Source organism: Platalea leucorodia (assembly GCF_965183815.1).
Source record: "Platalea leucorodia genome assembly, chromosome: 4".
In the NCBI taxonomy this organism is placed as follows: domain Eukaryota; kingdom Metazoa; phylum Chordata; class Aves; order Pelecaniformes; family Threskiornithidae; genus Platalea; species Platalea leucorodia.
Window position 1 is genome coordinate 124011198 of NC_138826.1, and position 24625 is coordinate 124035822.

The following is a 24625-nucleotide window of genomic DNA, read 5'->3' on the forward strand; positions in this document are numbered from 1 at the left end:
ATTACTCGAGAAAAGAGACCAACATAACCTACCTACAACTTTTTTGTAACACAAGTACAGGAGAAAGTCAAACCCGTGCTCAATTTCTCATGCAACTATCGGTCAACTTTTTATATTATTTCCCCCCCCCAGATCTTCTACTCCTAACAGTACTTTAAAGGTCACTACCCCACACACATATCAAGAACTATGAAAAGCAACATTGGGCTGTTTCATGGATCATCTCCCAAGGTAACATGTTCAAAGGCACACGATGTCACCGTACTTCAGCCTCCGTAATATTTTCTTTAGACAGGTAAAAGTTGTCTCAGTGAGAAAACATTATCTTGTGTGTGTCCCATTGAAAAGATTAATCTGTTCAACACCTGATGATTCACTCACCCACACGCTAAAAGTCCACACAAAAATGATTCATTCCATCCGTAAGAATAACGACCTGGGATACCAAAGTCCCCTCATCTTTTCCAGAGCTGGTAACTGCTTTCTTACGCAAAGCAAGTGGACGGCAGTCTTTCCTGTTACAGCATGGGTGCCATGAAGGAACAACAGATATGGGAGTGGGCCCTGGTAATTTTATCAACAATCTAGATAATAATAAAATAGATAAAATAGATAACTGAAGTATTGGCAGAGGAAAGAATAACACTCCATAGTGACCTGGTGGTTGAAGACAACAACTGATTTTAATCCTAACAAATCAAAGTCATCCACGTTTGAAGAAGGAATGAAGGCTACTCCTCCGTGACTTGGACGCTTTCTACCCAGAAAAGGGCTTTGAAGCAATTGTACTGAATCACCCTGGTACGGACTGCCAGTACAGGGCAAAGCCGCATTAAGGGCTTGGCTGATGACATCATCTTTCAGCATTCATGAAACAAATTAAGCTCAATTCTAAGCTAGAACTTCATGTCCAGTTCTGATATCCACACTGCGAAGATGCTGAAGTACTGGCAAGCGTTCAAAGGAAGACCTCAGAAAATAGTTGGTCTGGCTGGGATACAGGCTTCATGACGCCAGGTCAAAGGTCTCCTTTTTTAAGAAGATGAGTATGGGACCTTGTTTTTATAGGTATTTTGCGAATATAACAAATAAAAAAACCACCCTGCAATCCTTGGCCAGAAAGGCACAGCAAGATATTACAGCTGGAAGCCAAACAAGCTCAAATTTGAAATAACTTGTCACTTTTTAGCGATAGGATCATTAAGTATTTGCCACTACTCGGTGTGTCAGGACTAGAGAGCTTTCTAACAGCAGTTTAAGACGCACTTCTGTGGAAAAATTCTCATCTTCTTACCTACAAAACCAGACTAGATTACAGGCTTGGTGTAGAGACATGAATCTAAAAGTTTATTAAAAGCTAGCTATGAAATCCTAAAACTAGCATTGAATTTAATTATAATGTTTAATTTTATTGTTACTGCTATGTAATGCTTACTGTTGTATGCTACCTAAAGATGAACTGTGCTCTTCTGACCTGAAAGAAGCATTTTGAAGATGGTTTTCCCCTTGGTAAACTTATCTACAAAATGCAAGCATGGGAAATACCTGATATACTATTTTTCTTTCATCTCACTGCTTCAAAAAGTAACATGGAAGCTAAAGACAGAAAAGAAAGAAAATACAAGACCTTAATTTAGGGGAGAAAGAGATGGTAACTTAAATTATGTATTATTAGAATATGATGCGAATTTCTGTAAAAAGAGGACATTAGTTTAGCCAAAAGCAATTAACAGAAGTGAATAAAGACATGCTTGCTGCTTTCATGACACAGCTCCCTCTTTCCAGCCCTCCTATCATCCACACACCTTTTATTGCCATCCCTTCTGTCGCTCCAGAACCTGAACTTTTTACTAAAGCTGACATAGTACTTGGAGGAATGAAAGTGGACAGTACACACAGTTCAGTAATTCAGTAAAACATAAGACTTTTAGAAGCACATATTCTACCTCCATGGCTGGTTGTGCCAGCATGCACAGAGCCCATCAGTAACACCTTGCACAGAGCATACTGAGAGGAAAGGGGAACAAAAAGAATGAGTTGATCAACATCACAAATGTGTCCTGATAAATGAATAACGCTAGAAGAAATACTGTAGGAAAGGAAGATTGTTTCTTGACACAAAAAAGGAAATAAAGGATACAGATTCTGAACTCTGAAGCTGAGAAACAAGAAAATCAAAATGAAAAGCAAGCGCTGGTTTATGTTCGGCCCTTGATCTATACTGAAAAATATTATTCTAGAAACTGCACTGTAAACAGGATGTCTAATAGTTTTTATTGAAAACTCACAAGTTGTTCTTCAGGAACTAAAGAGAAAGTCATGTCTTGTAGGTGTTCAATCTTAAATATTCATCATTTTTTATTCCATGCTAGGTCCTGAATCTTCCAAATCTCTTCCTACAAAAGGAGATTCTGCCTTCTGTGGTACTCAGACAGCTCAGGCGTGCGGGTCATTCCTCCGTTTTACTCCCTCTGTCACTCTACTGCCCTTGCTACAGGGACGTTAAATAATATAGATCCCTCTGAAACCACCCCTCTTCCCTACCGCATACTGCAAATGAATTTACACAGCACTGGACAAGGCACCATAAGATACCCATTTTACTTACTTCTAATTCTGTATTTTAAAAAATAAAATTAAATTAAACAGAATAAGGCATAATGACTCATTTTTAATTCTGAGTCATCCTAAATCTGTGGATTCCCGTGTCAGACTATCTGTACTCTGAAGAAGGTATCAGAACATGGCAATTTCTAACCAACTTAAGAATCATGAAATTCACAAAGTAGGCAACAGCAACTGGTTGCCATTGTCATTTTAGACTGAAAAAAAAATTATTCAAGCCCTCTCTATATGCCCAAGGAAGTGGTGGAGTCCCCATCCCTGGGGGTATTTAAAAGGCGGGTAGAGGTGGTGCTTAGGGACATGGTTTAGGGGTGGGCTTGGCAGTGCTGGGTTAACGGTTGGACTCAATCATCTTAAAGGTCTTTTCCAGCCTGAACTTTTCTATGATTCTATTGAATATAGTAAGAATTTTGAACAAACAGAGTGGGTAAGATAAGCCACACTGTTTCACATGAGATAAAAGCAGGGAAAGTCCCTTCCTGGCTTGTCCCGTTAGAACTACAGACCTTGAACTTGGAGAAAACAAAAATCCCCTTGACAGCAGTAAGAGATTAGGGCAAACTCCTTCACACAGGCCTGTGCTGGGGACTGCGCACACAACATACAAACCACATCCTAAATATGTACCAGTTCTGCTCCTGATGCCAGGGTGTAAACTCTTCACCTTCTCCTTACGCTGCCATTTTACTCCGTTGTAATATTCTGCAAAACCAAATACGTTGGTTTTATGTAATAATTGCCTGTATGTCATTTTCTCCATGGGATTGGCGTTTAACTCCTTAAGGATGCAGTCCTAGCAAAATAAATGCATTCCAGGAGCCTGGAATACTAGTATTTCTGGGGAAATTATCACAGAAGTATTTAGCATGGTGTTTCTGAATCCTGTAATTTTATGAGAAGACTCCAACTGCTCAGCATTTTTCCTAAAATTCTTGTTCCCAGAATTACCAGGTTACGTAAGAATCTCAGATGCCAATAATGAAACATTTTCTAGTCTCCAAGGTAGCACAGAAATGCCTGAAATTTGTCTGACATTCTTCCCCCGTCCAAAAAAACCCAGAAGGCACGTAAAAAGAACTCAAGTGTTATTTATAAAGTCTCATTAATTATCAATTATTGAAACGCTAGTGGCCTAAATGTGCCTGAGTACTTGGTCAGGAATGTTGCCGACAGTTTCCATGCATTCCTGTCAGGTCTTCTTTACCCAGGAAAAGGAAAAAAAAAAAATAAAAAGTACTGTTTTGCACCACAGTTTTCCAACCTTTTCAAGATTACAAGTACCTGATGTTATTACTAAAATAAATACCTATGGCTTTAATGAAACACGTGAATCAAACGAGGATGTTTCCTTCTGAGACCACTGCATCAACCGCTATCAGATCAGCACACAGAATAAAATCAGCAGGAGCACTTCCCCATGAATGATAGCAACATACAGCTCTGTCAATTCATTGCTTCAAGTTCATTATGACTCTGGCCCAGAACAACTTTCAGGAGAGAAGCAGCTGGGAGATGTTTTTCCTTAGCAAATATCTACATAAAACATAAAAAGGAGGCATCTTAACTACCTGTTCAACAACTAAAGAACATGCTTGTATGGTCCACAAATTTTATTCACATACACAAGTAGATTATAAAAGATCAACACACACACATTAGAAAGTCCAAATCCTATGTAACACTTAAATATTTCTGTCTTAAAGTTATTGTAACTAAACAGCAGAGGTAAAGATGACTGGGAACCTATGGCTGTAATTCCGAAAGCTACCAGATAAGCTGGATGTCCAATTCAGTATCCAAACTTCTTCAGCTGCTTAGAAAAGTTTGCCTTATGACTCTACTTGCTATAGGTGAAACACTGAGCACCAAGTCACCTGTGCCTACCCCTACATTAGGACAAAAAATTGGAGAAGGCCCCATTTCTGGCACTGAGGGCAAGTGTCACTGCGTAACCTGCACCCACACAGCTGAGCTGTCTTTGCCTGCAGCACAGGGTGGTACTCACATCCCCACCGGGACCAGACCCGGCCATCCTGCTGCCCTCAAACTGCACGTTGCTTAGGAAAACATTGTTGGCTAAGCAGCGTTGACGAGCATGCTAAAGATCAATAGTGTGGATGACCACAAGACACTTCAGATAAACTAAGCAGGGTTTAGTGTACTTGTACAGGCAGAGCTTCTTTCCACATTGAGCACCAACAACCTAGCAGCAATCTATGAGCTAACAAAAAGGGTACATGACCAAAGAAAGGTCCATTCTGCCATGAAGTCCAAGATGACGCCCACAGGGGACTGGACGGCACGTATGCAGCCTTCAAACCTCAGTGAAGTGTTTTCTGCAATAGCAGTTTCGCTGTCTACTTACCAAATACTTTCACAGGCACTGGAATTGCAGAAGGATCTTTTCTCTCCTTCTCAGCCTCTTCATCCTGATTTCAGACCCAAAGCCTCCAAAATGTTTTGCATAGGCATATGGTACAACTAAACTTAAGTCTTTTGTAGAGTTAAAAAGGGCTCCAAAATGGATCCCTTTGCAGAATTAAAACCTCAAATTGCAGTTCTGTTCATTTATATTTTAATACAGTTCGTGCGCTGGTATTACAGTAGCATATGGCAGTGTGGATTTTTTTAAGTTGGAAGAGCTTCAAGGGAGAGAAGCAGTATCATTCTAAAAAACTGCTTATATACCAAAGCAAGCTTTATTCCAAGTGAGTTACACCTAAGTCTTTAGGATGCTAATCCTCTTCTACCAACACAAATACCCCTCCACATCAAGCACAAAGCTCCCCTTGCACAATTATATTTAGACTGCTTTTTATGGCAGAACACCAAGAAATAACAACTACGAAGGAAGCTTAAGTTCTCTGTTTAGAATGACGATGATAAAAAGAAGAGTAGATCTTACTTCTTGCTGTTTGAAATTATTCCAGCAATTAAGAGACTCTGGATAAATCTCATCTCACTTTAGCTCTCTGAAAATCAGATACCCAGATGAGATTAATCTTAATCCAGTTGGATTAGATGGATACCACCTTGCACAATGCAAGTTCGGCGAGATGAAACCCTCAATTCCAGATGAACCAGAACTCTGAAGATCTGCAGAGATGGTATTTGCATTACAAATCTGAAACGGAATTACTGTAAACAAGACACGTATTGTATCACTGCCAACACCTCAGCGGAATTTGAAATCCTACATCAAGTATCTAAAATAGAACATACGAGAAACATCATTCCTGAAAAAACCTTAGGACCCTACAGAAGGTGAAAATAGACAATTTGAAGGAAACAAATTCTCTGAATAAACACAAACCTGATTATTCACTGATTGCTGACTAGTCCTGCCTCATACTTAAGACAATGCGGAGTAAACTTTTTTCCCCCCCCAGGCCTCAGTAACAACAACAAATCCTTACCATTGATTTCAGAGAGATTTCTGCCTGAGCAAGGACTACAGGGTCATTTCCTTGAGAATCATGAGAAGTGCTCAACAACTTAACTACAAGTTACTATATCCCCAAAAAGCTGAAACATCCCCCTGCAAACTGTACATGAACCCTCGTTTCAAAACGGTTAACCCAAGTACTCTGTACAGCCCTCATCTGTGGAACAGACAACTCCTCGACCGAGTATTCTCCCAAACCACAAAAATTTTGTGTTAATTCTTAATTCCTGGCAGGCATTAACTGAAAACACCCCTCATCTCCTCTGTCCTGACACCATCCCTGAGCATTTATATTCAATCTATGCTTATTTGATGGGAACAAATTAACAGCATGCTCTCAGCATCCTTCAGTCCTCCAAAAACTACTATCTTTCCCCAAATTAATACAACACCAAGACATCAGTGAACATCACTATCAAAGCAAACACCTGCTTTGAGCCCTAGCCTTGGCATCGTTTGGTGGGCAGAAGAGCATTTCAACCCTGCTAGAAACCGAGATCAGCTACCATTCAGCTGAAATAAAACCCAGCACTACATTATGTAATCTACATAGTTTTTAGACCAGTCTGCATTCTCACAGAGCCCAAAACTGAAGAAGCTACAGACAGAACAAAAGGGAACAGAAAAAAGTTCATTAACCTCAGCCCAAAGACTGCTTACGAGTCTGTATTTGCACATTCACGCAGTATTGTCCATTCACCCACACAAACCTGAGCTTGAGCATGCATTCTCACAATGTTGAAGGTAAAGCACCACAAAATTTCCAGCGAGTCAGATCAGTCATTTGGATGAACAATCACTAACAACTAATATGCTAAAAGATACATTCAAAAGGGTTTGGGGTTTTTTTTTTTTTGGTAGCGTATGAATAACTCCAGACTAACACAAACTCATCTTAAAAACTCAAAAACAGCTCAATTGATAAATTGCCACTGACCATACAGAACAATCAGAAAGCGGTAACACACAAATTAAACCTGACCTTTAAGGACAGATTCATCTCACCCAATTTCTGCTGTTGAAAATGTCGGGGTTTTCCTCATTCATTTAAGCTCCTTCTAAAACCACTGTGGAGATGGGCACTTCCAAAGAACAACTGAGCCTGTTGATCCCATCCTGTGATGGCTATTTTACACTAATGGAAGAACTGCTCTCTGGCGGTATGTGTCTCTCCACAGCTTTAAAGAAAATGTCTGGTTTGCAGAGGGCTACAGGTCAGCACTGCAAAAATCACAGTTCATACCGGGCACTGGCTGGTCATCAATGGATCTGACTGCTGCGGGCAATACTGCCATCTCACACCTCTGCCACACAAGTCAAACTCAGAAAAGGTATCATTACCACTACTTTCTCCAGAGCTCCCAGAGACCTTGCAGTGTCAATACCGAAATGGAACGTGTATTGCTAGAAATGCAAGCAATATCTGATTACATCTTCAGGTTGCAGAGTCTTGTTTACTTTTAAGAGTGAGGAAAAAATAGGCAAAACTACCAACCACCCAAGTCGCACCAAGCTGTTCCTCACAATCAGCATTACCTTTACATTATCTTCATGTTTAATTTTTAATTCCACTCTCGTTTTACCTTTTTAGGTCACCTACTAAACACCTTCATTTCACCCCGAGACACTGGCTACTCTTCGGACCACATGGAGATGCTTACAGTAGGGTGAACCAAACTGCTCTTTCACCTTCGCTGGCTGGGGGGGGCATTCACCATTAAACGTTAGTCTGATGCCATTTTGGCTAGTGTAGAATATTCCAGCAGGATGAGAGCTGCAACCCCATACAGAGAAATTTTCCAGTAGGAACTGCACCACATCGTCTGACTTGAGTATCTCAAAGCGCATGGAAGTTCAAACCCTCTTCCTTCCAAGAGAAGCACAGCAAGAAAGAGAAGATACAAAAACAAGTTCAGCAGAACAGAGAGGCTTCCCAGTTTCAGCCTGAAGGGGAAGATGACATAATCATGGACCCATGAAGGCAGCTGACAGTCATCAGTGACAGACATCACCTCGAGATGAAGGTGGCCGAATTGGAGGATTTCAGAGAGACAGATAAATTCTCAGTATTGTCAACGTGATATAAACACTGCATTACTGATTACAATGCACTCAAGTTCAGTATTTGAAACATTAGTTTTCTGTATTTTTAGTTATGCAACTAAAAAAAAAAACCCTGCTTGAGCAGGAGAGCTGGACCAGATGACCTCCGTTAGGTGCCTTCTAACCTCAAGCATTCTGTGATTAAGAAAAAAGGAAGCTTCTTTAAAGTAAACTAAAAAGAACAGGCAAAAAGGTTAATGTTTTTAGGGGCTGACAGCTTGCTAAAGACCCCATACTACATATGGAAGGAACAGGGTAAGTGTAAGTTAAAAAAAAAAATTTAAGAAAGTATGGAAAAGCATGCCCTTCAAAAAGTGAAGTCATACTAAGATGCCACGGAAAAAAAGAAAAAAAACAAAAACCAAAAAAACCCCACCAAAAACAACTTCAGCAAACTAAATGCAAATTCAGTGTATTTCAAGCTAAAAAAAAATACTGAGAACTGATGTGCTAGGAGAAAATTTTATCAAATACACTAGAAGGATGAAGCTTATCAAAGTCTGCTGGGTCAATAGGTGATAAAAAGGTAAAATGCATGCTCAACAAGACAAAGCCATGGGGAGGGGGAAAAACCTCAAAATTACTTCTTTGCCACATAAAAACCTAAGTGAATTCACCGTTCAGTCCCTAACAGTTTAGGGAACTTCCAGCACTGGCGTTTGCCTGCAGAGCGGACAAGGAACAAGGATCCTCTCTGGTCAGTTGAGAGCTGCTAACCGACAAAGCCTACGCGTAACAAAAGAGCCAGGAGCACGTGTCCTCAGACAGATTTCTAAGGAAATCAAAATACTAAAAATGCCAACGGATGGACTGCAATATGCAGGTCAAACACATGAGGGCTCCGAAGGAGCTCTGATTAATTAGATACTGGGAGACCCCCAAAATTACTAACTTCTCTAAAAGCTCTTAAAGAAAACTCAGCTGCAGTGCAGTAAGGAGGAAGGTCTTATTAATTAACAGCTAATTAACATACTAAGAACATATCTGTTTATATACACACACAAAAAAGCAGACTCCTACACAGATCTGTAGTTAGACCTCTCTCATTTTACTTAATAAATTATGCTGAAAAGGATACAACGTGAGATCACAGGTCTATTAAAGATAAAACATTAAGTGAAACAAAGCAGTTATCCTCAGTCCTTTCTTCCAACTCGTTATTATACAGTGTGACTGGGAGAGAAAAACTGAAGATGAAATTCAAGTAGATTAGTGCAAGGCCCTGCATTTGGAAAAAAATAGCTAACTACACAGAGAAAATGACGGGTTCTAAATTAGGTTTCCCTGATTAGGAAAGACCTTGAAGTCACTGTAGATAGCTTTATGAAAATACAACTTTCACAGGGGTTGATAACAGGAGCAGTGCAAAAGCAAACAGAATTTCAGGAGTAATAGGGAAGGGAACAGAGACGGTAACGGGAAGCAGCAGCCTGACACCGCGACACTGCCTTCGCCTGCAGCACGGCTGCATCCCGAACTCTGCACGCTGCTGTGGTCCCCCCGCCTTAGAAAGGGGGTCACACACCAGCGTACAGAACAGCGGAGACGAGACCGGGGGAGCAGCTTGCACTTGAGGAGAGAGGGAATCGAGCAAGATTCTTCAGCTCTCAAAAGAAGGGCTGAACAGAGATCAGATAGGGGCACACAGAAGCACTACACGAGCAAGAGAGGAGTATCACACCAACGCTTGGAAGCAAGAAGCCGCCTTTTTCACAAGGGGAATACGTAACCTATGTAATTCACAGCTCTAGGACATCGGGGACAACAAAATGGGTTCACATTAGACAACTCCGTGGCAGCGAACACGGAGCTGTGATGCAGCCTATGGCTCAGGGCTGCCTAACTGCAGCGACTATGCCCTGGGAGGCAAAACGACGTTGCCCCTTCTTGCACGCTTCCCTAACCTGCAGCTACAGGCTACCAACAGAAAAACGATTTTATGCTACGGGTCCTTTTGATCTGACCCAGTTTTCTCATTACCGCATTAGATGTTTGCTATGTTAACGTCAGAAAACAAGTACAAGTAACAGTTCTACTGCTACGGTAATTTCCTACACTTAATCACTGTGTATTTATGATTGTGGAGATTTATTCAATTGCTTCATTTCCCTTATTCAACACTATTTTCTATACACTGGTAATGCAAAGAGTGATAAACCAGTAAGTTCCAACCATGTTGCTTTCAAGAAAAGAAACTCAGAAAACGAGAAGTGCTATGCTGTGAACAAAGTAGGTCTGCCCCTTTTAAACGTTAAGGCAATCATCCTCCATGATCCAAAAAGGTGAATCCCTTCCCCGCCATATCTTTTTCAAAGGTGAAATTACAAATATGCAGCTGATGAAGAATGACACTATATCTTACGTATTAAATTATCCATTCTTATAAAAATTTTTATAATGGTTCCACACTCACAAGCGTACCAAAACAACACAGTGAAATTACTACAACTTCAACTGCGCCATGTGCAAAAGCGGGCATACCCACTTTTGCTTTTGGCAGGACTTGGTGCAATTTCAGCTCTTTCCACAGGGATCTGTGCTGGGATCTGTTCCCAGCGCTCTTCAATGAATTCATAAATGACATAAAAAGGGCTCAACAGTGAGATGACAACATCTGTTGATGACACTAAGTTATTCACAGTAGCAAAGACCATAAATGAGTAGGAAAAACTGGAAAAGGACTGCGTGCAGATTACTGACTGGACAATAAAAATATATCAGTGAAATTCATAAAGCATCTCAATGAAATTAAGTGTGAAGTAGGATAACTGGGGGTGAAGAAAGTGGTCCTATCTTCATACATAGCTCAATAGGCTCTGAACTGACTCTTAACACCTGGAGCAGGCTGAGGCCTAGAAAACTATGATTGCTATGGAGAGAGCAAATAGGGATGAATTATTTACATCTCTTCCAGTCTAAGAAGTGGATTTTAAATAGAGGTCAGGTTCAAAACTTAACAAAAGAATATGGTTCCTCACTCAGCATGCTGCCACGTTAATTAAGCTGTGGAACCAGAGAGCATTACATTGCCTCCTCATGGCCTGAAAGGAAGATTTAACAAATTCTGAAGACAAGTCCAGTAAATATTGTAAAAAAAAGACATCCACCTCAGTAAATCCCTGTACTACAGATGTCCGGAGACCGACGAGTGTGCAGGAGGAGGACCCTATATTCTCATTCTGTTCCTGCGCTCCCCAGTTACCCACCTTTGGCCACTGCTGGAGACAAAATACTGCTCTAGATGGGTGTATGGGAACAGCTGCTCTTGTAGTCTTACATTCATTACCTCTCCGTACGTCATTTTGTCTAGCACAGGTACGAAGGCCCAAGGAACTGTGAAGTGTTAGCACCTCTTCCATGCCTGTTACAAATATCCAAACATTCACTGTGGATTGCAATTTAAAGCCACATTCCACCTCTCTACCGAAGATGATTCTGTAATTCTGAAGTCTTACTTTTATTTTTCAATAGCCGGAAAAGATATACAACCTAACATGAGGAATTCAAATTACAAAGGGGGACTTGGAAATATATATTAATGCAAACAATTCTACTGCTATAAAAATATTTTATTCATTATTTCATTGATTCCAAAGAGAGCTGAACTGGTTCCTAGAATGACAACGGAGTGGACTGACCTTTCTGTTCTATTCTGGACTTTTTGCATAATTTGCCAGGGGAAGTCCTCTGAACTGCACTGAAAACAGCGTATCCAAAAGGCACAGCAGTAATAGCTGGCGGGGGAAAAGGGATCTTGTGACTAAGTGTAGATATCTAGTAGATAATTCCGTTTGCGAAACCATCGAATTGCAATGCTGATTTGAACCCCATAAACCGTTCATCCACCTATATACAGTAAAATAGTTCTCTCGCTCTGAAAGAGCGTTGTGATTGCTGTTACTGTAACTGCTTTTAGAGCAATGGCTAGTCTCTCAGAAGGCTATGCTCAATGCAGCAGAACACAATGCCTTTTACTAGAGTTTCACGTTTTTATCGTGGTACTGATATGCAAAAACAGTGTCCTGTACTGATGCATCTGGAAAACATTCATTATCACTTTTGGGTAGGTGATTTTAACTCTCTTCTGATCTCCGAAGAGCCAGAGAGCAAACAGACAGTCCTAAAAACCTTAAGATACACAACTTCATGTAATGTCCTGGTGACTGATATTCCCAGAGATTCCTGTTCTACAACAACAACAACAAAATCATCTTTTCTACATCATCTTAATGAGACATTTGATGTGTCTGCCCAGCCTGATACACCCTAAAACCTCCAGAGATGTAGGGATCAGGTCTCCAGAACAAAGCCTAGGCAAAAGGGTCCACTTGTTATTAGAGTTCCCTCTTCCAAGAACTTGGAAGGTGACTTGCTGCTTATCGCTCTTTCCCTACATTTTCACTCTAGGCTCCTCTCGCTAGAAGGAAAAACTCCCTTTGAAAAATCCCAACCTGAAAAATAACCTGGATTTCCAAGCAACAAGAGGAAAGCGTTATCTGTTCTAGGAAACAGTCCTGTTTACTTAACAAAATTAATGTGTATTTTAATGACAATTTTAGACTACCACACTGTAACTGACTCTTCTGATACAGTTGTTCTGATGGTATAGAAATAGGGGAAAAATAGAACCACTGTATCAAAATAATCTGTAAGACAATTACTGTATCACTACTTCCCATTTTCTTTTTCTTTCAAAAGGACATCAAATTACTCCAGCATGGAGCGTAACATAAATCTTCTGTTACAGAAAGAGGAGTACAAAGAAAATTTTACTTTTTAATGGGTACGTATAGCACTAATTCTTAATAGCCAAGGCTGCAAAACCAACTTCTATGTTGCCACGTACTGCATCACTGTAAGACATTACAGTTGCTGAACAAATCTCTGCTCCTAAGTTTCTACTCCCCTTCAGTCCTGTAAAACATCTCCGGGATAAAGATTATTAAAACAAACTACATACAGAACATTAGAAATCAATTCTGCCTAGCCACTGTATTTTCTTTCACACAGTCCAGCTGCCTAAATTTAGCATTCATGTTTTCATTTCTGTTAGAAACTATGTTAACAAACTCCATGTGGCTCTCCAGTATCCTTGATACTGAACCACAGGCTTGGAGATGAAGTCTAGAAAAACTGCCAGGGTCAAAAGTCTGAGCTAGGAAAAGGAGGATGAGTAGGTGGGTTGTACCAGTAATCAAGTGCAACTTCACTCGGCAGGTGAAGCTCTGGATTGGGAATGAAATATGGAGGAAAAAAGCATACATGACTTTCACATAGAAATCTAATTACACAATTAAAGTTTCCGAACTGTTAGACATCTAGGCTAAATTAGTAGTCCAGGCTGAACCATCAATGGAAGGAGGGAGGTTCCTTCTAGAGGTACCTTTTTAGAGGCAAGTCATCCCCTTCGAGGGGCTCTGGAATCGGTACCTTCAGGGAGCTGTTCATCCTACCTGATTTTCACCACCTGCTCCAGCAGCGCCTGGAAATCCAAGTTTCACGAGAAGAATCTCACCCACGGTATTTGAGGCAAAACAGGAAAACTGAGGTAAGCGCATGTGTTTAGTGTGTTTTCTAGGGGTGTCCAAGATGAAACTTCTCCTCTGCGTACACTCTTGGGAATCTCGCGCTACTTCACGCGATTGCTACCTAGCTATTACATTAGTCTTACGCAAACACACACGTACGCTCTTTCACAGCTATTCACTTCCATCTTTAAGAGTTACTTATGCTTCTTGGAAAGCAAAAGATTTGGATCCACACACACCGACTACCCTTCCCCTGCTTGCACTGTATCTTGATTTTGTATCATCTTCACTGTGCTTGGTGCAGATACTTTGCCAGCATACTCCTTTCACATGTGAAAACAGTGTTTGTCTCCAAAACCCTTTTCCTCAGCTCTATACTGAAAGGAGATGAACAGCCTGAAGAATTACTTCAAAAAGAAAATCGATTTGGCAGTTAAGCCGTGATGACAATGAACCAGCGAACTGGAAATCCAAGTATTAGGCTTGAAAATTGCAGTTGTACTCAGTTGGTACCCGCAAGAACTAGCTTCTGAAATTCTGTAACAGCTGTAAAAGGTAACAGTCGTTACTGGATAGGTTCTGTTTGTATTCCCTCAGATCGCAAAGCTGCCATCATGCAATTCTTATTTCTTCTTGGACCCACCGTATCTAAAAACAATGATCCTCTTGTGCTGTGGAAGCGATGGAATGTGAAATCCCATCCGCATCCCAACAGAATCCCACAAACATTTTGGCAGTAAAAATTTATTAAGTAAAGCCCAGATGGCATCCCAAATATTTCTGCTTCAAAATTTAGACATCTTTTTTTTTTTTTCTTGAAATAAACGACACGAAAGCATCGCGCCTAAAATTAACTATACAGAAGCATCGAGCTAGGTAACCAGACTTAACTGAACAGTTATTTGGACTATGAGAAGAACGTGAATGTGGCTTTCTCCATTTAACTTCATTGTCAGAAATGAGTAATATTTTTCTATTCAAGTATGTTTGAATGACTGGCAGAGAAGGAAGATATAATAAGCAGATACATCCAGTAACATGTTATACTTCAAGAACAACTTTTCCAGTTATCTAGAGCCTAGATGCCTAACAGCTTTACCATAAACTTCTATAGCAACGTTTCAAACTTTCAGAACCAAATTTGCTATTTTTGTTATTCTTGGTTATTCTAACAGACTTCTTTTGCTTACCTTTTGATTTCTCCACTATGCAATTTCAGCTCTGAATCTGGGAACGTGGCCTTCAAAATGGTTTTCAGCTGCTGCTTCACCAAAGAAGCTAAACCTGATGATCAGTTCAGTTTCAACATCAACTTAGTCACTGCATACCCTTTAAGCTATGGGATAAAGATCGATCCTCGATTCTGACTGTCATTTTGCAGTGAGCCCACTCCTACATTCCTTTTATATCTATCCCTTCACTGAATGCCAAAGAAATCTCAGTGTACTTGGCATGAAGGCTGCACTTCCTATATTTATGCTCCCACTAATGTATGCTCCATTTTAGTCCTTACCAGCTTAAAATCATCTGTGAGGAAAGACGGCATAAAGCGCAAAACACTTCACGCAACTGTTTTACGGACACGAAATATTGTTCACCCACACTGCCTTTCCATCATCATCTTTCTCCTGGATTTTCTGTTTAACTATACCAAAAAAAATTAACACAGAAGGATCCCTGGTCATTTTCTTAAGTGACTAGTATATGGTCATATTAGAATTGTTGCTCCTACTCAAACTTTCAGTACCTCCAGAAAATAAATCATTACTTTTTAATTGTACTACCTTAACTTTGCTGGCAGAAACACATTTGATTCTTCATGACAGATGAAAACGAAGTGCTCTCTCCAGGCAAGAATTCCTTATATCTGGCACACTAACACTTCATCCTTTTTAATTATTCCACAGGTGGTTGCCTTGGAAACTGCCAAGTAGCTCTTGGATTTGAGGGATCCAGCATGAGAAAGTAACACGCCTTTGTAGCCACGGCATTCGGATCCGCGTTGGCTGCAGCAACGGGGTAACGGAATGGTTGTGAAAACCTGAAAGAGATGGTTAAAATTAACAGAGATTAATTATATTGCTCAATTCTTCAAAAATAAAATACAATGAATGTTGATAGCCTCTTAACAGCGGATACAAACTAGGCTTCAGAGAAGCACCGCTTATGTAGCTTTCCAGCACAGCACTGATTTTCACCTTCCGGAGGACAGCACTAAAATGTTGATGCCGAAGGAGCTCACGAGTTCAGCTTTCAAGATCAAGCAATAGGAGATTTTCCTCAGCTTCAGTAGAGACCTTCCTAAGCGTCTGGTCAAACTGCCTGAAATTCAGTGCTATTGTTTTTCCTTGAATAAAAATAGAGTAACTATAAATAGCTCTCATCGCCAATGCTGAATCACTGTATTTTGTATCATACAGCAAATTGCTTCAAACTTCATTTAGCCTTTAAAACTAGAAAAGTTTTGTTTGCTTAAAACACAATTAAAAGCCTAGCAAAGCATCTAATTCTGCATTCATATAACTTGTCTGGAGGTACAGAAAATTTTCCTTTTGCTCTCTGATTTCTCATGATTTCAAAAGCTGACCATTTGCACTTAAAAAAACCCAAACAAACAAACAAAAAAAACCCACCACCAAACCACAGCAAAACCTAATGACATTTTCTGTCACTGGTCAAATTTATGAATTTTAATTTTTCAAAAATCTTTTTTGTTTTCTCATGTTCACTTTGTTAACAAATAATAGGTTAACGGTAAGCCTTAGAAAAAATAATTTGCACTAAAACTATCAGTCATGCCAATGGTCTCTCCGGCACCCAGAGGCTGTCTCATGAAAGACAGGTAAGATCTATTAATATGTCCAAGCCAACAGCAATTTCTCAGTTCAAATATATATATATCTATTTTGATTTGCAGCATTAACAAATTGCCTGGCAGGACCCCAGGTAAGACGGCACTGTGGATTTGCCTGCACCTTTCCACAACAAGATGCCCAAAAGCCATAAGGATATGTTGGTTAATTCTAGAGCTAAGTTTTGATAGAACTAGAGTAATTATGTATTTATTTCACAGCAAAAAAATTCAACTGAGATTAACAGAAATGAAAGGGTTTATGAACAACTCCCCACTGCCCACTTTGTCCTTCCCGGGCAGGTCCTCTCCTTCAGGCTTGCTCTTGATAAGCACTTCCAAAGTCACAGCAAACCTCAGAACTACTTAAAACTCAACTTCTAACTTACTGAATAACCACCAAACTGTACTGCTGCCTCCCTCTTTCTTGCCTTCTTGAAATCACCTCCTTAACTGAAAATTAGAATAGAAAACAATTTTCCTTCTCTCCCTCATCCAATCCCACCAGGGACAAAGCACGTTTAAGTAGTCCTACAAAGGCTGCCTCTGGTGGGTTCTGTAGCTTCTCCTTGCTTCCTCCTGCGCATCCTTTTCAGTCACGTAACTTGCCCCTTTATAAGCAAGGTTTCTGAAAGACAAGCTGACAAGAACAGGCATTTTCTTTCACTCGTTCCCCAGCAGTTCCAGAAGTGAGACCTGTTTAATCACTTCTGGATGCAACTTAGGATGTACACGAGTTTTCTCAGCTCTCCTGTCCCACCAGCCCAGGGTACACCACCTCCATCCTCTGGGAGACGCAACCTGTCTCCCTTTCAATCCACAAGGTTTGTTTTGTTTTACATCTTATAGCGATTCTCCCTGCAGAAATGGCATACCAAAGTGCTGTGAAAAATTGAGAGCATTTACTCTATTCCATCTCTTCACAATTACAGATATCATCTCCTGCATGCCCTGTCACTGCACAAGAATACCCTCCCTCTTTCCCAGTTCTCGAGTATCTCTGACAGACTGAGCCTCCAAAGCCTCAAAATGACCCTTTTATCACAAATTGCTATGTTTCTTTTGAGAAAAGGTACGTTTTTCTTCCCTGCCTCAGGTATCTTGGCACTACGCTCAAGCGTATCTCACCCTGTACTCATCAGCTCATTTTGTTGCCTCTCATAAGGAAAACAGACGAACTTTATCTACAACGTCAACTCAGAGTGTTCATCTGTCACTGTTCCAGACCAAATCCGGTACATGACCAGTTCCCCAGTGTTTGTCCTTTTAACGTACTGAGATTTTTTTCCAAAAAAAGCATGTCCAGTTCTCAACAGGTGCCAACCCCTCCCATTTTCATCTGCCTTATTCTCAGAGCAGTATTATCCTAAGATTATTTAAAACTTGTGTTGCAAGGCTGATTCTCCCTTGATTTAAATCCTACACCCTTCTAAAGACATCTCTCAATAAGCCGACTTCTAGAGTCTTCAGCTGTAGTAGCTGATGGAGCTACTCCATCTTTTCCCCATCCACATCATCCCATAGCAAACAAATCATTTCAAAGGCTGTAAGAAGGTCTTGACAGCCTTTTTTAAATATTCTGGAAACCTTTGTAAGATACACTTATGTTAAAAATAGTTATTTAACACATACTTTTCAGTTACTCTGTTTCTGTGAGCAACCCTACCTGTGTAGTGGCTTATCTTTGCCACGTTCCTCCTGATCAAGCTTTCTAATTCCAGTTCAGTCTCTGCTTATCTAGTGATCTGACTCGGTTCTCGGGCTCCCAGACTGTCTTGCTGCTCCCTATAGATAAAGGTCATGCATCGGAGCCACGAGATGAATCCAGTGCCTGACTTTGATTTCTTTTAGGTTCTCTAACACTCGTCCCTCTCAGGTGCTACCAAGACACCTGGATCAATAAGGAGCTCCACTAGCTGAGTTTTTTGCCAACCCTTTGAAGAAAGGGATGTCACACTCTCTGCGGCTCTTTTCTAGACTTGAGGGAATGTTTCTGCGCTACTGTCTCTTCAAAATATAAATAAAAAAATTTTTCTGTCTCTGTCTTCAGAGGACATATGTCTTTGCTCACTTCCAGCTCCAGCCTCCGAGCCCAGGGCTGCTTTCGGATTCACGTCTTGTCTCTAACACCACTGTTAGGAGACCCTGAGTCACCAAGTGCTCGGAGGAGCTGTCTCCACTCTTCTTCTGGGAGAGCATCATCAAAACACTGAAAGCACTGTGAACTCCAGAGCTCAGTGTTATTAGAAAAATACATAAAACACAGAACTCTTGAACAGTAAAACTAAAAGCAAGATGAATAAAAAGACTTTTAAGTATCTCCCCTAGTCCACTGTAGTTTTGTTTTTTTTTCAGGCTTGTTCGCAATCCAGAAACCACCTCATTTTGCATAATCCCTATGCATCCCCGAAGGAAATTAATTGTTTCCGTGTTTGAGCACTCCGTTTTCTCCTCCTCAGTCTCCATTCCTGACACAGGCTCCTTTCTGACCTGTCTCTACCCCATCCTCTGAAAAGCTGCCCCTCAAACATGCTCAGATGCTCTCGGAGAATGCAAAATCTCCCTCCTACCAGAGACTTGCACCTCATGGAGAACGCAGCAACCAGAACAGCACGACAGGGAACCTTCCTCCCATTGCAATCAGCGAAGATGTAAATAATTCAAATGCCATTCATGATGCATCCTACACTGGGGTTTGCAAAAAGGACGAAGGAAGGCCAGGTTGGCAATACCTCAATTAACAAGATCTGCGTTCTTAATTCCCTTTTTCCTCTGTGGAAATTCCCATTTAGTTTATGTCAGTAAGGTACCTTCAAGCTACGACCATGCTGCTTAGTGCAAAGTTCTTTGTGCTGTTCTTTACTTCACCCACAGCTGAATTTCCAGGTTTGGAAAACTTAATGACAATTAATTTTGAAATTGTGGTTTCTCTAGTTACCATTTCTTTCTCTTAAAAAAAAAAAAAATCTTCAAAATTTGCTGCACGCAAAACCGATACACAGCCACAACCGCATTCCTTACTGAACTAGAACGCTGATGTTTTCTTCATAATCGTACTTTTAGCATCTGAAGGAGGCACACAGACGGCTGTTACTAAGTAGAAGACTTCCTTTTGATTTTATGTTTTGAAAGTTTTTAAAATACATATATCATAGATCATCTATGCAATAGCAGGGAGGCACTGTAGTGAGAGCGAGCCTCACTGCCTTCCTGGAAAATGAAGTTAAAGCCTCCCGCTGACTCCAAAGGCAGCTGAGTAAGGTCCCAGAAACAATTTGTCATTTGAGATTCCTTCTTAAAAAAATAATAATCAAAAAAAAGTCTCTTTACTGATCATCTCTTCTTATATCCTTTATTTTCCACCTGAAAATGAGTTAAATGGTATTTCAGCAAGATGTGCCAAACCTGGAATCCTTTTTATGAGAAAGCTTGTCAATAACTTTGTATGTTTTACTATTTGAAATATAACAAGGGAAAAATAGCAGCAATCTCCTGAGAACTTTTATGGCTGGCAAGAATCCCATCTTTTCGCACAGATTTCTGAAGAAAGGAAAGACCCTATGTTGTGAAGAAAAGTATTTGCTCCTTACTGTGGTGGTATTTTAAGGTTTACTTGCAAGTGTTTGGTAAATAAAAAGACATCTTTCTCTTAAATTATTTTGAAGTACAAACACCTAAATCAGACTCCAAAGCCTTCTTTAAATGATTCCACCACCAGTGAAGATCATCACAACTTTGCTATTTAACAGCTTTACGAGGCTAATACATATCTGCACAATGAATACTGAAACAAAGATGAAAAAGAACAGAAGAGACACCCTTTTCTGTCTTCAATAAAAACCCAAAGTGAGAGTTTTAAATGAGAAATATGGGAATTTCCCCTATAAAATAACAGGTGGCCAGAAAATTTTCACCCAAGAAAGTTTTTCGCAGATTTAATAAAAAAAAAAAATATACAAAAGAGATGTAAAAAGAATGATCGGGACATGAGACACTTTGCCTGGGACATGACTTCTCAAGAACACATGCCAACCAGCAACTGTAAGAAGGGAAATGAGAGGACAGGTAACAAATTTGGGAGGCTCAGTCAAGAGGAGGTGCAGCAGCAGAACATCCTTAGGACAGTTGCGGCTGGGCAGCTTCGAGGAGCTTCATTTAAGATAGCCCAAAATCAAATGGTCACTTTAAAAGAAGTCTGAGTTGAATGTATACTGGCAATCGGTCAGATCTCAGTGAAGTGGTTTCCTCACTCTCCGCCTAAGTGGTGGCAACAGCTCTGACGAATTGGGCTGTTAGGAGCTCCTAAGCAAAAATGGAAGGATAAAGAACGGAGTCCTCTTGCAAAACAGGCCTCTACAACTGTGTTTATCAGTTTCCATGTGTAAAATGGCATCTGTACCAGCTACAACCTATAAGGATGAACTCTTGATGAAATAATACACAATTACATTATCCAAAACCAAATCCATCTCAAAAGAAAAGGGAATACTTCTTATTCTTAAGTAAATGTAGGTTTTGCATTGTGCTGCCAGAAGAGACATGGAACCAGCACGCTGAATAGTAAGAAATAGTCACTATATGCTTCATCTGTTCAGCACTGTTGCCTAAACAATACCGGAATCTTTTGGGATGAAAATATAGCACAATTTTATATAAGAACTTTCACAGTAGTAAGAGTCACTGATAAACTTAAATGGAAGCAACAAAAGAAAAAAAAAAAAAAAGTATTTTCACAGCACTAAAAAAATTAGTCAATGCTTTCAGCAGTATCTGGAAGAGATTTTTTCCTCGTACATATTCTGACTTTCTAGTTCATAGCTACACATGCACTCACAGGGACAAACGTCACAGTGTTTTGTGGTGATAGCGTAGCTTTGGAGCCATTCCCTTGCCCAGACTAGATAATCTTGTGTTGCTGGGCTTCACTTGTCTCTGGGATCTCGCCCTTCAGAGCTCCATCTTTCTTCTTCTGTACCTCAGAAAACCGCACTCTTCCTCAGGCTACAGAGGGAGACTAGACAACTAGCGTAATGTACATCTCTCTCTCTGATTTGTAAAGGTTGACGATACTCTCCTCTTGCTAAAAAGCAAGATAGAGTACTTAAAACACGAGAGCTGGCACACAGATTACCTACCAAAAGCTCTCGTAAGAGAGACTAGCATTCAGTAGAGAGAAAAAAGCATTATATTTACCATGACGTTCGCCCGATTTAGTATTAGATATTGTTCAACAGCTAGGTCTTAAGACATCCCATTACCTAATAAATATCAATGTGTTTCTTTAAGACAGAGTTTATTTTTTGAAAAATGTTTACTAAACACAGTCCTCACATACTAGGAATTTCCACTTTCAGCGTGCTAACACTGAGACTAATTTGCTTCATATAAACCCTCTAGTAAAACAGTCCAACACCTTTTTCCCTTGAGTATTAGTTGCCAATTACTACAACACAGATACTAACAATTTATCAACAAAATAAATGTTAATACCTTTACAATAGTTGCTTCTGAACAGCTTTTGCTACATCAAATAACTGCATTTTTTATTCCAGTGTTCTGATGTACACCTGGTTGTGAAGTCGTGATGTTATCACCACGAGGCCCAACCCACAGACGCAGAGACACGCTGCTGGCTGCAGAGCAACACGAGCCACCATTAGAACATGATTATTTCTAGCAGAAAATGGCCAAGAATCAACAGCTGAGAGTAACTGTGGTTTCACCATCTGCTGCTGGGACAGCCACCTTCACCCATTTCTCATCCCTGACTGTTCACGCCCATCCCTGTTCCACCTCCTTGTTTGTAACAGCTGTGCTATGAACTACATCTTGGTACTGACCCTGGACAAATCTGATTTTGCTGCTGTTGCTGCTGATTCTGCAGTGGGTTCGCTGTACAGCTGTAGAAAGATCAGGCCAGGACCAGGGGCCAGTGCTCCGGCCATGCCAGCTGGCATCAAAGCAGGAACAAGCAACTGGGGGAAGCTGATTGCTTCTTTCAGCAGCTCTGCCCGTTTATGCCAGCTTAAAATTCTCATGAAACTACAGAAGACTAGAAACTAGACATATTCAAGTTAGAAATGCAGTAGAACACGACAAAAAAGAAGCAAGCACAGACTGTTTAACCAATAGAACAAATTACTAAAAGAGATGTTGAAAACTTCATTTCTAAGTAACTTCAAAATAAGACAGCATGCCTTTCTGAAAAACATTTTCAACAAATGCCTGTTAGTTTTTCAGTGAAACATGAGCTACTAAGCTCAAAACAGAGAGTAACAGTTACACATAATGACCTGCAATACCCTAAATGCCAGACTAAATTATCTAACAGTTCCTTCTGCCTTGCATCTTTGAAACATATATATATATATATATTTTAGTTCTCTCCCTGGTTGTGTCAGATCAGCATGCTTTAACAGTTGGAAGCAACAGAATCAAATTTAATGATATCCCTGCTTGGAACATGTCCAGGGGTTGAATCCGATTTCTTCATGTAGAAACAAGAAGCTCTAACATTTGATCTGGAATTCGTACCTCGTTAGAAGGGAAGCAGCAGAAGTCTCACTTGTTCCTGCTATCAAGCTGGTGGTGAGGGAGAAGGAGCCATGCTGTGCTAGAACTGGTTACCGACCTCGTCAAAACTCTCAGCTGTGAATGCGGTGAATGATAATTTTGCCTGCCACGAGCAGACAGCCTCAGTGAGTAGGAATCTTCATGTTCAGAAGCACTAAGTAGGAGGGTCAAATTAGAAATCTTGGCTTTCAGCATCTTTCTTCATGCTTCAGTATGTTATGGGTGAAGGAAGATGCTTTCTCTCTGCCTCAGTAACTGTATAGTATTTCATCCTTTGCAAAAAAAAAAAAAAAAAAAATTCTATAAATTTACACGACGTGTAGCACTTGGCAGCGTTTCCTAACTGCTGAGTGACTAAGATGAGCTCATTTAACACAATTTTGAAATAAGTGCATTGTTTTATATATCTAAGCCTATACATTTTGCAAGGCAATGAAAGAGGGAAGAGGAAGAGATGATACAGTGCACGGCCTGAAGAGTGTGGCCTGCTGCCAGTGCCCACACACACTTATTCTTTTTCAGCCTCTGTCATAGACACACACCCCCTGGAAAAAAACAATCCACTCGGGGCAAGTAGGAGCATTTTTCTAGTGCTGCCAACTTCTGCCAAAATTCTATTTTCATTTTAAAATAAAGATTACGCTCATTTGACCACAAGATAGTTAACTTATGCAGCAACTTCTGTCAGAGGAGTAGAAACGGAGCAAGCAGGTACAGGGCAGGGAATGGGGGTTCTTTTAAAATCTCTCCTGCTTTCTGCGTGACCGGTGCCTCTCAGCAAAGTAGAATTAATCAACACCACAGGCAAACTGCCCTTTTAAATCCAACATGCAGAGACAGAATATGGATCGGAGAAGTGTGGTCAGGTAGTGGGGAGAAGAGTCATCGATATACAGGATGTGAAGTAAGTGCTGGGAGATAGAAGATCATCACTTATCACGCCTAACTGCTGTTTGGCATTATATACCCTGGAAACCAACTGTAAGCACATACTGTAAACGAAGACACCGCACAGAAATATCTTAACCATCAGGAGTCTTTAAAGTCCTATTACACTTTCTACAAATTCACATCCTCTGTTGTAGGTTTGCTCTTTTAAGTGGCTCAGTTGTGGGACTTCAGACAAGCTCCTCAGCAGAATGAGCTGCATGTAGCTTACGCTGGAGGTAAACCAGAACAGCATGAAAATCCAATGCCACACAAGACTCCGTATCCTATCGTTTATATTGTAAAATAATAGTAACTAGGTTTCACAAAGAAAAATTCTTTCAGTATTGTTTCTAATAACCCACAACAAGAAAAGACATTTCACTCTTTTAGAAAATGGATACCTGAAATTATCAACCTCCAGTAAATGTAGGTAAAATATTAAGAGACACCAGCAACCAAAGGATGACAGAGGAATAATTTTTCTGCTGTTTAGTTCCAGCACTGATTGCCAGACAGTTTAAGAACGAGCTTGAGCTAGCTAGGGGACAAGTGGCACCCTACTCCTGTAAC

General features: G+C 40.4%; 1 protein-coding gene across 43 annotated transcripts in view; it reads right to left on the reverse strand.

Annotated features, from left to right (window-relative positions):
- The window catches only part of LOC309589679 (uncharacterized protein), a 124378-nt gene that overhangs the window by 70032 nt on the left and 29721 nt on the right, over positions 1-24625 (reverse strand). For 34 of the 43 annotated variants that reach the window (XR_014227971.1, XR_014227972.1, XR_014227991.1 and 31 more), the window contains exons 2-3: positions 23087-23397; positions 15486-15742 (exon numbers count right to left, since the gene is read on the reverse strand). The gene's annotated coding sequence lies outside the window, so the exon portion shown is untranslated. Of the gene's footprint in view, positions 1-14891; positions 14986-15485; positions 15743-23086; positions 23398-24625 lie in introns of all 43 variants that reach the window. The other 9 variants (XR_014227990.1, XR_014227979.1, XR_014227980.1 and 6 more) reach the window with 4 other exon arrangements.